This window comes from Lynx canadensis, chromosome D4 (genome assembly GCF_007474595.2).
Source record: "Lynx canadensis isolate LIC74 chromosome D4, mLynCan4.pri.v2, whole genome shotgun sequence".
NCBI classification, from domain to species: domain Eukaryota; kingdom Metazoa; phylum Chordata; class Mammalia; order Carnivora; family Felidae; genus Lynx; species Lynx canadensis.
In genome coordinates this window covers 53,157,712-53,173,012 of record NC_044315.2, presented here as the reverse complement: position 1 = coordinate 53,173,012, position 15,301 = coordinate 53,157,712, and positions in this window count along the sequence as shown.

Below are 15,301 nucleotides of genomic sequence, written 5' to 3'. Positions count from 1 at the left end.
TGTGTCCTACATCTAGTAAAATCAAGCAAATAAGCAGTTTTATTTGTGTTTTACTTTAATCTTGATGACTCATTTTTAATTATTTGCTCAATTTTTCTCTCCTTAATCTCAGAATATTGAGAACAAGAACTATTAAGCTTATGGTGCAAGTCTCTTCTGAATATTATAAAATTCTTATTTTTTAAGGTTCTGTAGATGCTTCAGTATGTTGCCACAGATGCTGTAGTAAGGCATTCTTTTATTCTCCCTTTATCTTTTCAAAACCAAACACTAAAAGAAAAAAAAATAGAAGTAAACAGCAGTTTTACCATATCTAGGACTCTTGTACAAATTCTCTCTGCCTTCTAGCCAGTATCCAAAACCATATTTCAATGAAGAATTTTGTTTCAAAGACTAGTTTTCACAGCAAAACTTTGACAGCATTAATTAAATAGAAAAATGTTTCATCTTTAAGAAAGATCCCACCCTTAAACGTGGAAACTGATTTTCAAGGACATGTTTATTGATATTCTTTAAATTTCTAGAGGAGCTTCCCAGTATCTCCTCTGAACACATACTTTCACACTAAAGAATATTCAGCTTCTTAGATGATAACTATCTTCTGGATATCTATGTTCTTCAAAGTGAGTCACTTCTAAACACAGATCTTGATGGCAATTCTTCTTTGACTGATATATCACACTGGATCACAAGTCTCGGCCAAGTTTTGTATCTTTTGGTGTATTTGGTAGAAAACCCTACAGTTATCCCTCACCTAAAAAACTTTCCCTAAATGTAGTTTATAAAATCTTACTGCTAAGTTTCTCAAGATCCGCATATGAGTGAACACATACGGTGTCTTTCTTTCTCTGACTGACTTATTTAACTTAGCATAATACCCTCCAGTTCCATCCACATTGCTGCAAATGGCAAGAAGACCATGGGAGAGGGTAAGGGGAAAAAAAGTTACAAACAGAGAGGGAGGGAGGCAAACCGTAAGAGACTCTCAAATACGGAGAACAAAATGAGGGTTGATGGGAGGTGGGGGAGAAGGGAAAGTGGGTGATGGACTTTGAGAAGGGCACTTGTTAGGATGAGCACTGGGTGTTGTATGGAAGCCAGTTTGACAATAAATTATATTAAAAAAAAATCTTACTGAACCCTCTGTAGCTATACTTTTGAAGTATATGTGAACTAGTAGTAAGCAAGCACATCCCAGGATTACAGTTCGATTTTGTATTATCTTAATACCCAAGATAAAATGAGATGATACCAAATGGAAGAAAAATATTACATTTTCCACATATAATATTTGGAAAATTTTAAAAATGTTCTTTAAATAGTCCATTAGTTAAAGTTTAAATAATGCACAAAGAAAATTAGAAAGTCTTTGGCACCAAATAGGAGTATAGAACATCAAAATGAGCAGGATACTGAAACAACTATATAGCCACATGCCAAAAAAATTAAAAATCATGACATGGACCTTACACCTTTCAAAAAATGAACTCAAAATGGATTATAGGGGTACCTGGGGGCTCAGTTGATTAAGGGTTTGACTCTTGATTATGGATTGGGTCATGATATCATGGTTCATGGAATCAAGACCCACTGGGACTTCTCTCTGTCAGCACAAAGCCTGCTTGAGATTCTCTCCCTCTCTCTTTGACATTCCCCCTCCCCAATAAATGAACTTAAAAAAAGAGTTAAAATTTTAAAACATGGATTACAGAGAAAAAGACAAATTTGAAAAATGGATTACAGACCTAAATGTAAAACACAAAACTATAAAACTCCTAGGGAATGACATACTAGAAAACCTAGATGACCTTGGGATTGATGATGACTTTTTAGGTATAACACCAAAGGCACAATCAAAGAAGTAATGGATAAGCTGGTCTTCATGACCATTTAAATCTGCTCTGCAAAAGACAATGTCAAGAGAATTAGAAGACCAGCCACAGACCAGGAGAAATATTTGTAAAAGGCTGTCATCTAACATATACAAAGAACTCGTCAAACTCAACAATAAGAAAGCAATTTAATTTTAAAAAAGAGCCAAAGGCCTGAATAGACATCTCACCCAATAGGATATATAGATGGCAAATAAGCATATAAGATGTTCCACATTGCATGTCATCAAGAAGTGCAAATTAAAACAAGATACCACTGTACATCTATTAGAATGGCCAAAATCCGACCCGCTGATAGCACCAAATTCTCATGAGGATGTGGAGGAATAGAAGCTTTTATTCATTGCTGGTGGAAACGTAAAATGATAGAGCTGCTTTGGCAGACAGTTTGACAGTTTATTACAGTAGCCATGCTGTGTTACCATACCATCCAGCAATCATGCTTCTTAGTATTTACCAAAGGAGTTGAAAACATACTCACACAGAAACTTGCACACATGTATTTATAATAGTATTATTCATTATTGCCAGACTTCAAAGTAACCACAATTTCCACTGGTAAGTGAATGGATAAATACACTGTGGTCTATCCAGAAAATTGAAATTATTCACTAAAAAAAAAATGAACTTTCAAGTCATGGAAAGTCATGGAGGAAACTTAGATGAATATTATTTAGTAAAAGAAGCCAATCTAAAAACGTTATATCCTGTGTCATTCCAAATAAATGACATTCAGGGAAAGGAAAAATGATGGAGATGATTAAAAAAAATCAGTAATCACAAGGGAGAGGGGAAAATAGGCAGAACACAGAGGAATTTTAGAGCGGTGAAATAGTCTTTATGGTATTATAATGACAATACCTATTATATGTTTACACAAATGCACAGAATGTACAGCATCAAGAGTGACCCATAAGGTAAACTGTGGAATTCAGTGTTTATGATTTTCCTCAATTTTAACTAATGTACCACACTGGTGGGGGATGTTGATAATGGGACAGGCCATGAATATGTCAGGGCAAGTGGGTACATGAGAGATATCTGTATCTTCCCCTCAATTTTTCCATGAACCTAAAACTGCTCTAAAAATGCATCTTAAAAGAAGTGTGGGATACAGCTAAATTAGTGACTTGAGAGAAATTTAGAACTTTAATTGTGTATGTTAGAAAAAATGTATAAAAATACAATTTTAAGCTGTTGTGTCAATAAGATAGAATAACTTCAGCTATTAAAACCAAAGAAAGCAGGAAAAACATTAAAATATATATATTATATATATAAATTAAATATATATATTAAATTAAATATATAAATTAAATATATATAAATATAAATATATATATATATATGTACACACACACACACACATATATATATAAATTAAAATTGGAAACAAACAGGGGCACCTGGGTGGCTCAATTGGTTAAGCGACCGACTTCAGCTCAGGTCATGATCTCGCAGTTTGTGAGTTTGAGTCCCACATCGGGCTCTGTGCTGACAGCTCAGAGCCTGGGGCCTACTTCAGATTCTGTGTCTCCCTCTCTCTCTACCCCTCCCCTGCTCATGCTCTGTGTCTCTCTGTCCCACAATAATATATAAATGTTAAAGAAAAAAAGATTAGAAACAAACGTAAAGAGATAAAATGACAAAAATTGTTTCTTAAAAGAATAATAAATTGATAAATCTTCAATCAGATTGATTCAAAAATTTGAAAACATAAATTAAAAAAACAACAATACAATACCATTTCAAGTCCTCCCCACACTAAAAAGATAAGAGAATTAAATAAAGAAATTTATGTAAATACATCCCCAAATTCAGACAAAATAGATACATTTTTGAAGAAGATATTTTTATCAAAACTGACAGAAGAAGAAATGAAAAGTATGGGTAATCTCATAGGTGATAAAATTTTAATTAAAAACATACTCCATGAAGAAAAACTATAAACATTGAAAGAAGATATAATACCAACCTTAGTTATATTTGTGAGATCAGTGTAATTCTGATACATTACACATATATGAAAACTAAAGGGAGCAATATACCCCACGAACATAAATGCAAAAATTCATAAAATGTTAGCAAACTGAATTGTCAAATTGAATATAATAAATTTATTCCAAAAATGTAAGTTTAGTTTATTTGAAAACCAGTGTGATTATTTGTTAAGTACAAAATAAGATGTAGAAAACATGTTAATTATCTCAAAACAGGTTTATGTGATTAAACTGTCATTTATTAAAAGACAGCAGACTACAAATAGAAACACTGTTGATCTGATAAATGACATTTACAAAACACCTACATCACCTACATCACACTCACTGTTGAAATACATTTACTTGCCTTGTGAGGTCTGGTGAAAAACAATGAAATAAATTATTTAATATAGGAATTAGACTTGTACATCAGTGGGAAGAACTATAAATGTGAAGGTCTGAAAGATGGAAACTGGAAGATTAAAGATATCAACAATGTGTCTATCTGAGAAGACCAGAAAATGGAATCACAAAGAAGAGCCAGAAAGGGAGACCTAGAAGAGCAGTCTAGAGGAAGTTGTTGCGTCTGAGGATGCACAGCTGAATGTCTTGTGTTCAGCAAGAGAACCCTTTTTCAGCAGGCTCAGTTGGCAAGAAGATCTATACACACAGTAATGATTAAGGACAAGCTTGAATCTCTTGGGCATTTCTGCATCTACTTGTATAACGCTGTGAACATTCAGAGAGTACAATCTCCTGCTTTTTGTCTGCCTTCCAAATCTCCAGCTAGTTACTTTGACCAAATTTTGCTTGGGCTAATACATGGAAGGGAGTTCAGGGGAATATAGCTCTTGTTGAGTTAAAGTGACGATAGAATGGCCCCGTCTAAAGATTGCTCTTGTTACGTGACATCATTCAGAACTATTTTTCTTATTAAACTGTGTGCAAATAAACACTTAACAAGTTAAATGAAATCAGTATTTTCAAAGACATCTGAGAGGCTATTATTAAGGTAATAAAGATAAAAAGAAATGCTAAGGAGTAACACCTATCTTTGGGAAAGTATATTAGCAAAATTAAATATAATAATAATTTCAGTGCTACGAAATAAAATGAAAGACATCTCTCTGAAAGAAACACGCAAAACAAAAAGACCAACAAGTAGGTGAAAAGGGATCAAAACATTTGAGAATACATTTTTTAGTTTAGAGATCTTGTTAATGATGATTTCAACATGAGACAAAAAGCAGAAAGTAGGAAACAAACAAAAAAATAAATGAATAGTAGCAGAAAAATTTCTAGAATGCAAGAATTTCTCAAAAGTATTGATTGTCTTCCTGGAAAAAAAAGGAACTTTTGGAATACAGAAAACAACGAGTCTAAAATTTCCTGGAGTGTTAAACATAATCACATACAATGGAACAGAATTACAATCACATCAGTTCTATGAGTAGCAGTTTTAGAAGATTGATGATGTGGATTGTGCCTTTAAAATTCTAAGGAAAATTATTTTTACCCCAGAATTCCTATTTCAAGCCACACACTTTATACACTTTCAGAGTAAAATAGGGATAGTTTCTGAAACTTGAGTTCAAAAATGTCCTTGCACTCAATCATTTCTTAGTAGCTAATAGGAGATTTGATTTAGCAAAGTGAGGGGAAAAATAAGAAAGTGTGCAGTCATCAGGTCTGTAAGAACTAGACCCAACACAGGGGGCAGGTGAAGGTAGTCCTAAATTTACTGATCTCCAGATTATAATAGTAAAGGTTTCCAAGACAGAAATATACAAATTAAAAATTTGTCATGTCGCATAATGACCATTTGTGTTTGTGTGTGTTGTGATAACCTTAACATTTACTCTTAAACACTTTCAAATATATGATACAGTACTATTAAGTATAGTTACTAGACTGTGCATTAGATACCCAGAATCTATTCATCTTATAGTTAGCTTTTGAACCTTTTAACCAACATCTCCCCATTTCCCCTAACCACAGCCTCTGCCAACCACCATTCTGTTCTCTATTCTCTACTTCTGAGTTTAGTTTTTTCAGATCCCAGTGTAAATGAGAACATACAGTATTTGTTTTTGTCTGTCTGACTTACTTCACCCTGCATAATGTGCTCAGAGTCCATCCATGTTGTCGCAAAAATCGGGATTCTTTCTTTTACATGGCTGAATAATATTTCATTTTGTGTGTGATGTGTATGTATATATATGTGTGTGTACATATATATGTATATACATGTACATAAATGTACATGCACACAAACACACATTTATATGTATTTACATAAATGTATTTTCTGTATGGCTCTTTTGGCTATCTATTTGGCTATCTCTAATAGCTAATAAATAAACTAATAGCCTAGTTTAGCTCCTTGCTTTCATTGAGCTATCCTATTATTTACTTACCACCAACATTGCCATTGTTTCTAATGGCACTTTTAGGCTTTGATTTCCTACACTCTGTTCTATTTAAAGTCAATTTGACTCTCTCCCTGAGCCAAATCTTTGAGTCAGTGCTCTGGAATTGGGTATGTCAATGGTGGCTTGCTTCTCTCATACTGATACCTCAACTTGACAAACAGAACACTGGCGAGAATAGTAGCCTCTGGTCTTCTTAGATGGCTTCCCCAAGTTTGGGACCTCTGTCCTATGAATGAACTAAGCTGAGGGAAATCAATGGTTCAGTATTCTTGACCTGCTGTGCCTGAGGTAGAATTTCACCTTAGGAATAAGTGATAGAATGGAATTCCTACCTTTCAGGTATAATTATCAAGAATACAGATTCTCCAACCCTCAAAGAAGGGTATTGAGAAATGTTGACAGCTTGTCCCTCCCATGGAGATTCCATAGCCATGAATTGGAGCTGGGGAAATTGTAAGCCCATCTTTGTACTAACATTTGCTTGGAATGGAGCTTCTTTGCCACTTGTTTGTGGGTGAGGGTGAGTGAGAACAACTCACAGCTCCAGTGCCACAGATCTCACTGTACTTAAAAATATTTACTAGACTATCGCGAATAAATGTTTATTCATTTGTTCTATGTCTCTAGGACTATTTCCAGAGACTTAACTTTTTTCAATTAAGTTTTTCCAGTTATATCTCTTTCACTCAGATTTGAGTCCATGGACCTCCCCATTCTAGATGTGGATCCTCCACCACCTGAGAGATTAGTTGCTGGTTTTGTGATAAGATTTTCATTTCTTTTTAGGTTACGCATTCTTTGGGGAAATAGTCATTAGTGCTCCTTTGAATGACAAGGCATCTCTCATGTAAAACTTTATGATAAGTATCTGTGGAGAGAATTAATTAATTATGAGAAATTCCCTCATTTCTTTGCTAATTAATACTGTAGCACAATTTATGCTTAAAGGAATTTTTAAAAACTACATTATGTGAGTATCTGTGTGTGCAAAACAAGAGAGACAAGTATTACTTCAGCCACTTCCCAGGTCAGATTTCCTTAGATACAAATATAGGATACTCCATTATCTTATGGATACAGTCACTTATTCTCTGTATCTAAAAGGGAAAGAATTTAAGAAAACATGAATTTTCTTCTTGTTTTAGATCACCTTATTTCATAAATTAAATTTAGGATATTTAAAAAAACATTGGTAGAATGTTCTCCATCTCTCTTTAAGTAATTTCAGTTACTCCTGGATTTGGCTATTAATTTGTGAATCTAGAGTTTCAGCATCATTGTGAGCTTTTTTTCTAGTGAGAAGTTATGAATTACTGGCTATGAGCTACTGAGTATAGTCTATTTTGAACCCAACATCTCATTTTTTTAAAACTACCACATGGTACAATTATTTATTAATTTACAAAAAAAAATATGAGTCTGAGAAAATAATATTATTAATTATAGCTGGAAATACAGAGAAAACAAAAAGAAGTTCAATAAAAAACATCTGAACAGCATACTTAAACTGAAATGGCAAGGAATGCCAATGAAGTTCAATAAATCTAAATATTCAATCATGACAAAATTAATAAATTGTGGTGTAATTTCCAGTGGAGTGCCATAAGTAAAAAGAATGAATGAAATAACAGCTACCTACAAGAACATTAAATGAATCTCATAAACATAAATTTGAACCAGGGAGTCAAAAGTAAAATAGTATGATTTTGTTCATAAAATGTTCAAAACAAGGCAAAGCACACAATGTGATCTAGAAAAAACATTCACAAATCATTTAAGTAAAAAGAAAACTAAGGGAAAGATTACCAAGTGACCTGAAATAGTAGTCACACGTAAAGCTTAGTAATTTACAGAGTATTAAAGGGCGGTTTTATTATCAAAATTTCCCTTTCAGTATAATGTTCTAAATTCTTCATTGGCTTTTACAATCTTTGCATATATAATGGATATTTTTCCTAAAATCTGTAAAACATTTTAAAAGGAAAATTTATATCTGATCTTTGGAGTCACTTGGAAGAATGCAATCCTGTGAAACTTCATGTCTAATGACATTTTGACGCACTAGCAGGCATTTTTGGAAGCAAACAAGGAGAGTGCCAGTTCACACTGCGCTCCTACTTAATCCCCACTGTGTTAAAACCTCATTTTATGGCCCCATGTGTATTTACAAGTAGAATTTTGTTTTTGTGAGTACAATATTGTCTTCATAGCTTTATGCCTTTGAGTTAGAAGGTCTGCCCTTAATTGCGTTTTCTTTCCTCAGAAAGGCATCTGCTTTTATGAAATGGTACCACATTAGTAAAGCATACATACAGTGAGGGCTTAATTAGGCTGTTTATTTTGAACCACGCTCCCAAACTGTTCTGGAGAGAACACCAAACTCTTAAAAATCTAAACTTTAAACCAAAGGCATACTCGTGAGGTACCAGGTTTTCTTTTAGGTAACTCATTTCAAAGAGTATTTCATTGTCAAGAGACACGATTTTTAGTTCTTTTTAAATGTGTGTGTGTCTGTGTTTCATTTTGTACCTCCTTTTACAAGATTATAAAGTTCCTCAATGTAGGGCGGTGTCTTTTTTATTTGTGTTTTTGGTTGCTTTTTTTTCCCCCCTACATTTATGGCTCAGTACTTGATAATTACAGGGACCTAAGAGTGATGTTTGAAATTAAAGTGAAGTTACATATTTTTAAGGACAAAATCGAACAGAGATGCAGAGGGACATTCATGAGCCTCTCTTTGCCTTCCGCTCACAATAATTCTTTGTCTCCCCAAACAGAGATATGAAATTTCTTTGTGGGTCATAGTTGCCTAGGGCAGTGTTACCTGGCAGAAATATAAGCTACACATATAATTTTAAGTGTTTTAGTAACTACATTAAAAATGTTAAAAAAATCAGGTTCATTTTGTTTTAATAATAGATTTTATTTAAGCCAATATATCCAAATATTATAATTGCAACATATAATTCATACAAAAGCTACTAAGTTGTTTACATTACATTTCATACTAAATCTTTAAAGTATGTATTGTATACTTATAGCCCATCTTAATTTGAACATTAAACAGTCAATAGAAAAACTGTGGTTGTATTTAAATTTCATAAAATTTATATTTGAAAAAATAGTTACATACCCAAGTTGTTTCGAAAAGATATATATTTTCCAATAACTGAGTTAAGTATATAAAATTATTCTCTGATATTTGCTCCACTCTCATAAAAATAGTATATCATATGTAGAAGAATAGATTGAACTTTGAAGCAAAATTATACCACTTTCAAAACTAGATATCTTTATAAGTAAATTCATGAACTCTTGTTTCAACTTGATATTATTAATATTAAATATAAAAATATATCATGAATTGAGGGGCATGTGAGTGGCTCAGTTGGTTAAGCATCCACTTCATCTCAGGCCATGATCTCACAGTTTGCGGGTTCAAGCCTCATATCGGGCCCTGTGCTGACAGCTCAAAGCCTGGAGCCTGCTTTGGATTCTGTGTCTCCCTCTCTGTCTGTCAGTTCCCTGCTTGTGCTCTGTCTCTGTCTCTGTCTCTCTTTCTCAAAAATAAATAAACTTGAAAAAATTTTCTAAAAATAAATAAGTATATAAAAATAAAAATATATCATGAATTGAAAAAATTAAGTTTATTAGTGTCAACAAAGTATTCTTCATCTTTTTTCCTTTAGACACATAGTCAATTTATATAATTCTATTATTACAGTGAAATTGTCTGCAGTTTGGTCTTCTGCATAATGTATAAGAACTTTATTGTTGATTTATATTGTAAAAAATATTAAGGTCAACAGAAAGCTCTGAACTTTTCTAGCTTGGTCACAAATAAGTTTTTCCTTTCCTTGGATATTCAAATTTAGCTTGTTCATAAGCAGTGTGATAGTAGTGAAAAATATAAGCTGCATTACTTTTAGATTATTTATTTGATCATTAAATATTTTTTAAGCATTATTTGACTTCAACAAAACCTTTTTTAAAATTTTCAATGTTTATTTTATTTATTTTTATAATTTTTTAATGTTTATTTGTTTTTTGAGAAACAGAGACAGAGTACGAGAGGGGGAAGGGTAGAGAGAGAGAGGGAGACACAGAATCTGAAGCAGGCTCCAGGCCCCCAGCTGTCAGCACAGAGCCCAATGTGGGGCCCAAACCCACAAGTAGCGAGATCATGACCTGAGTGGAAATCGGATGCGAAACCCACTGAGCCACCCGGGCTCTCCTGACTTCAAAAAATCTTAAATGGACTTAACAATACAGTTGCTCTTTACAAAACTCTTTCACAGCTTACCAAAGTATTTTAAACTTTTCTTTATTTCTACAATTTGATTAACTGGACATTATTTCTTAAATTTGCATGTACATACTAAACAATTTAAACAACTGTATCCATTTCACTTTTCATAGTCTCATTCAAAGAGTAAATACAAATTTTAGTTTTCAGTATATACCATGTAGCAAAAATGGAAACATTAGTCTCTTGTTTATAAATTCCATTTATCCAGATTTTCTACCTAATGTAGCTGAAACATTGTGATAGAGTTTCTCTCTTTCTTTCCTTCCTTCCTTCCTTCCTTCCTTCCTTCCTTCCTTCCTTCCTTCCTTCCTTTTTTTCACATGAGGCTGGAATTATTTTTGATGCATGCAAAAAATTAGGACGTATCTGTGACATGAATTAAATTATTTTGGTTATAAATTCATGACATTTTTTCATAAATATGGAAGTTCTTTAAGATAAAATGTATCCAAAGGATTAATGAGGCAGTATCTGTCCTATCACATAACTCATTTAACTTTAAAGTGAAAAAAAAAAAAACTTGCTATTTTTCACATTGGGAATGTGTTGTATTTTGAAACTATCAGAAAACTCATATTCTGAGAAATAGCTTGGTGGCTACCTGAAGAAATTTTACTTTTAAAAAGTCTTTATAATTTTCAAACAAAATTTTCATAACTGAAATAGCATTTTTTTTTACCATCTCTACATTCATAGAGACAATGGTCTTTTACATGTGACAAGTTAGCTAACCCAGATCCCCAAGCTATTCAATCAAACATTAATCTGGTTGTTGTTGTGGATGTATTTTGCAGATGTAATGTAATTAATGTCACTGATCAGTTGAGTTTGAGGGAAGTTATCCTTTTTAATCTTGCTGGACCTGAATCATTCAGTTGAAAGGCCTTAAAACATGTCTGAAATTTCCCTAAGGCAGACAGAGAAGAACAGAAAGAGACAGAAAGTCCACCTGTAGACATCTTTTACCTGTACCGGTAATTATAAGATCTAGTCTTCTGGTCTTCCCTTCTTGATTGGCCTGCCATTGGGATTTAGACTTGCTTAGCCAGCTCTCACATTTATGTAAGGAAATTCTTTTACTTTTCTGTCTCTCAATCTCTCCCTCTCTTATTCCCATTCTCCCCCCTTTTTTTCTCTCTCTTCTTTTTTCTCTCTCTCCCTCCCCCTCTTTCCTCTCTTCCTCTTTATGCATATATGTATATATCTATCTATAGCTATATCCATATACAAACGTACACATATAAGCACATTGTATATGTATAGTCTCTATATCTCTCAGATATAGATGTAGATATAGATATACAGATATACAGGCACACGCACACACACACACACACACACACACACACACACACATACATCTCCTCTTTCTCTAGTTGACCCATGACTAATATAGCATAGGAATGTTTTTAATTTTATGTAAGAATTCAAACCATTTTGTAGCTGGACCAAGTTACAGGCTCAGATATAGTTAACAAATATTTTAAAATTATTTGTTGGACATTTAATTTTGATTTTAGAGATAAGTTTGTCAATGCTTCCTGTCTGTAGAAAAGAATCTTCTGTCAAATTTGCTATACGTTTGGTAAAGTCTCAATATTTTCCTCTGTTACACACCTAAATGTTTTAAACAATAATCATAAAGCTCTTTTGTTTTGTTCTATTGCAGCCAATTTTTATTGTCAACTATACCAAAGTTCATACATACCTACTCCCATTTATTTTCTTAACTTTTACAGTTTTATAGAATTTTAGTAGCTTCATCAGCACCACTTGACCCTGCATCCTACAGCTGGTCTATTTTGTTAAAAGAATAACTTAAACATATTTTAACCAAAATAATACATATTTCCCATTTAATTGCCAATTCTAATTTACAATGGTATCATTGTAGCTTATGCTATATTTGTAAAATATACACACAAACACTTGACAATATTTTTTAATGTTTATTTTTGAGGGGGGGGAGGGGCAGAGAGAGAAGGAGACACAGAATCTGAAGAAGGCTCCAGGCTCTGAGCTGTCAGCACAGAGCCCGACACGGGGCTCAAACCCACAAACCGTGAGATCATGACCTGAGCCAAAGTCAGACGTTAACCAACTGAGCCACCCAGATGCCCCAACACACAAACACATTATGGTGGTATATCTTTGTATAGAAAAATATCATGTGACCTGAATTTCTTCACATTGACTGCTTTTGTGATAGATTTGTATGTAATGAGAGAAACAATGCAGGTCCACCGTAATATAACAATAATTTCTTACATGATTCAGCAAGTAAAGGGAAATGCATTTCTAGCAAAACTGTAAACTTCTATTTACTTAATAAAAAATTGCCTTCAGTTTTTAAATTTATTTTAAGTAAACTAAAATTAATAATTCTGTTCCTCCATTATAGTGGCTATACTTCAATTGCTCAATAGACAAATATAGTTACTGGCTCTGTACCTGATGATTCGCTCTTATACCATAAAATTAGCTTCTTATAACAACACTTGGTAATTTAAGAGCTGATTCAATTCTCCTTCCCAACTTTGTATACAACAACCAGTATTGTCAAAAGCATGGAATCTGGAATCAGACTTCCAAGAATCAAATCCAAAATCAACATGTAGTATATGATGAATGCAGCTCTTCAAATCAATGAGATGGATTATGAAAAAAATGCAGTTTTATAGCAATTAGCTATCTATTTTATTAGGGAGGGTGAATCATTGCATTCACAGATATAAATTTCAAATCAGTTCAGTATCAGAACAATAACAAAAATTAATCAACAAACTGCTGAAAATATAAAGAGGTTGTGGAAAGCCATGTTTAAAACCTTGGAGCAGATTATAATTTGTTAATTTAAAACGGATAAACTATAAAATAAAAGAAACATGTATTTCCAGTATCAGGAAACAAAGATGACTTACAACTATTGATCCCAAAGATATTAAAAAAAAAAACAACAACAAAGTAATATTGTGAGTGACTTAATACCAATACATTAGATAACTTAAATGGACAATTTCCTAGAAAGATACTACCAAATCTCAATGAAGAAAAACACTGATAACCCATATACTCCTATATGTTTTTTTTTAATTTTTTTCAACGTTTATTTATTTTTGGGACAGAGAGAGACAGAGCATGAACGGGGGAGGGGCAGAGAGAGAGGGAGACACAGAATCGGAAACAGGCTCCAGGCTCTGAGCCATCAGCCCAGAGCCTGACGCGGGGCTCGAACTCACGGACCGCGAGATCGTGACCTGGCTGAAGTCGGCCGCTTAACCGACTGCGCCACCCAGGCGCCCCTCTCCTATATGTTTTTAAAAATTTAAATACATAACTCAAAATATTCCCCAAAAGAAAACTACTGCCCAGATTGTTTCATTTTTGAATTCTACCAAATATTTGAGAAAATAATTCTACACAAAAATTTCCATAAATAAAAAAGGACACTTTTTAAAATCATCTTATAAATTCACTTCATCTTGATATCAAAACTAGGCAAAAATATTATAAGCAAAGAAAATTGCAGACAGATATCCCTCATGAACATAAATGTAAATATCCTTAATGAGGTATTAGTAAATCAATTCTAGAAATTTATGAGAAAGATCATATGTTATAATCAAGTCAGGATTACTCTAGGAATGCAAGATGCATTCAACTCTCAAAAATGAATTGTTTTTCATTATATGAACTGATAAAAACAATTTCAGAAGGTATTGGATTTGTTGGGTCATGCTAAACCAGAGGTACCTGTGAAAAGAAGCAAGTAGTCTGGATATTAGAGATGTAGAACTCAGCAAAGAAGCTTGAAATAGGTATATAATTATGATATGTCATTATAGAAATGATTTATCTAAAATGGATGTGGTTTAAATTAGGTAAGAAAAGTGCTCAGAATAAGAGAAAAAGAGGACTTTGATCAGAATTATTAAGATGACCAAAAGTAAGAGAAATATGACAAGGTGAAAACACTGACACAATGACATACTTGAATAGAAAAACAACAAGAACAGCAACTATAACACTTAATCTCTTGAAGTCTACTAAAGATAACATTTCAAGAGAAAGGAAAAACCAAATACTTTTTAATGCTGCTAAAGTGCCAGGTGAAACAATAAACAAACAAACAAACAAATAGACAAACAAATAGACAAACAAACAAACAAATAGCACAAATAAATAGTGCTATAATAGTGTAGAAAACAATCAAATTTAAGATCTATTTCAGTAGAATGATGCTGAGTGTGGGGTGTGTTGAGTGAAAGATGAGAAGTAATAGAAATGACAATACTTAATGGAAGTTTTTTTTTAATGTTTTTATTTATTTTTGAGACAGAGAGAGACAGAGCATGAGCAGGGGAGGGGCAGAGAGAGAGGGAGATGCAGAATCCAAAGCAGGCTCCAGGCTCTGAGCTGTCAGCACATAGCCCAACACGGGGCTCGAACTCACAGACTGTGAGATCATGACCTGAGCTGAAATCGGACGCTCAACCGACTGAGCCACCCAGGCGCCCCAGTTAATGGAAATTTTAATACTTAGGTTTTAGGGGAAGGTTGAGCACATGAATTTAGCAAAGATAACTGATGTACAGAAAATTATTATTTTCCTTTTCTTTAATATTTTTTGTTGTTATGAAGGAAACTTCTTGTTAGAGATAAGTTAATACTGATACTATTTCCTTA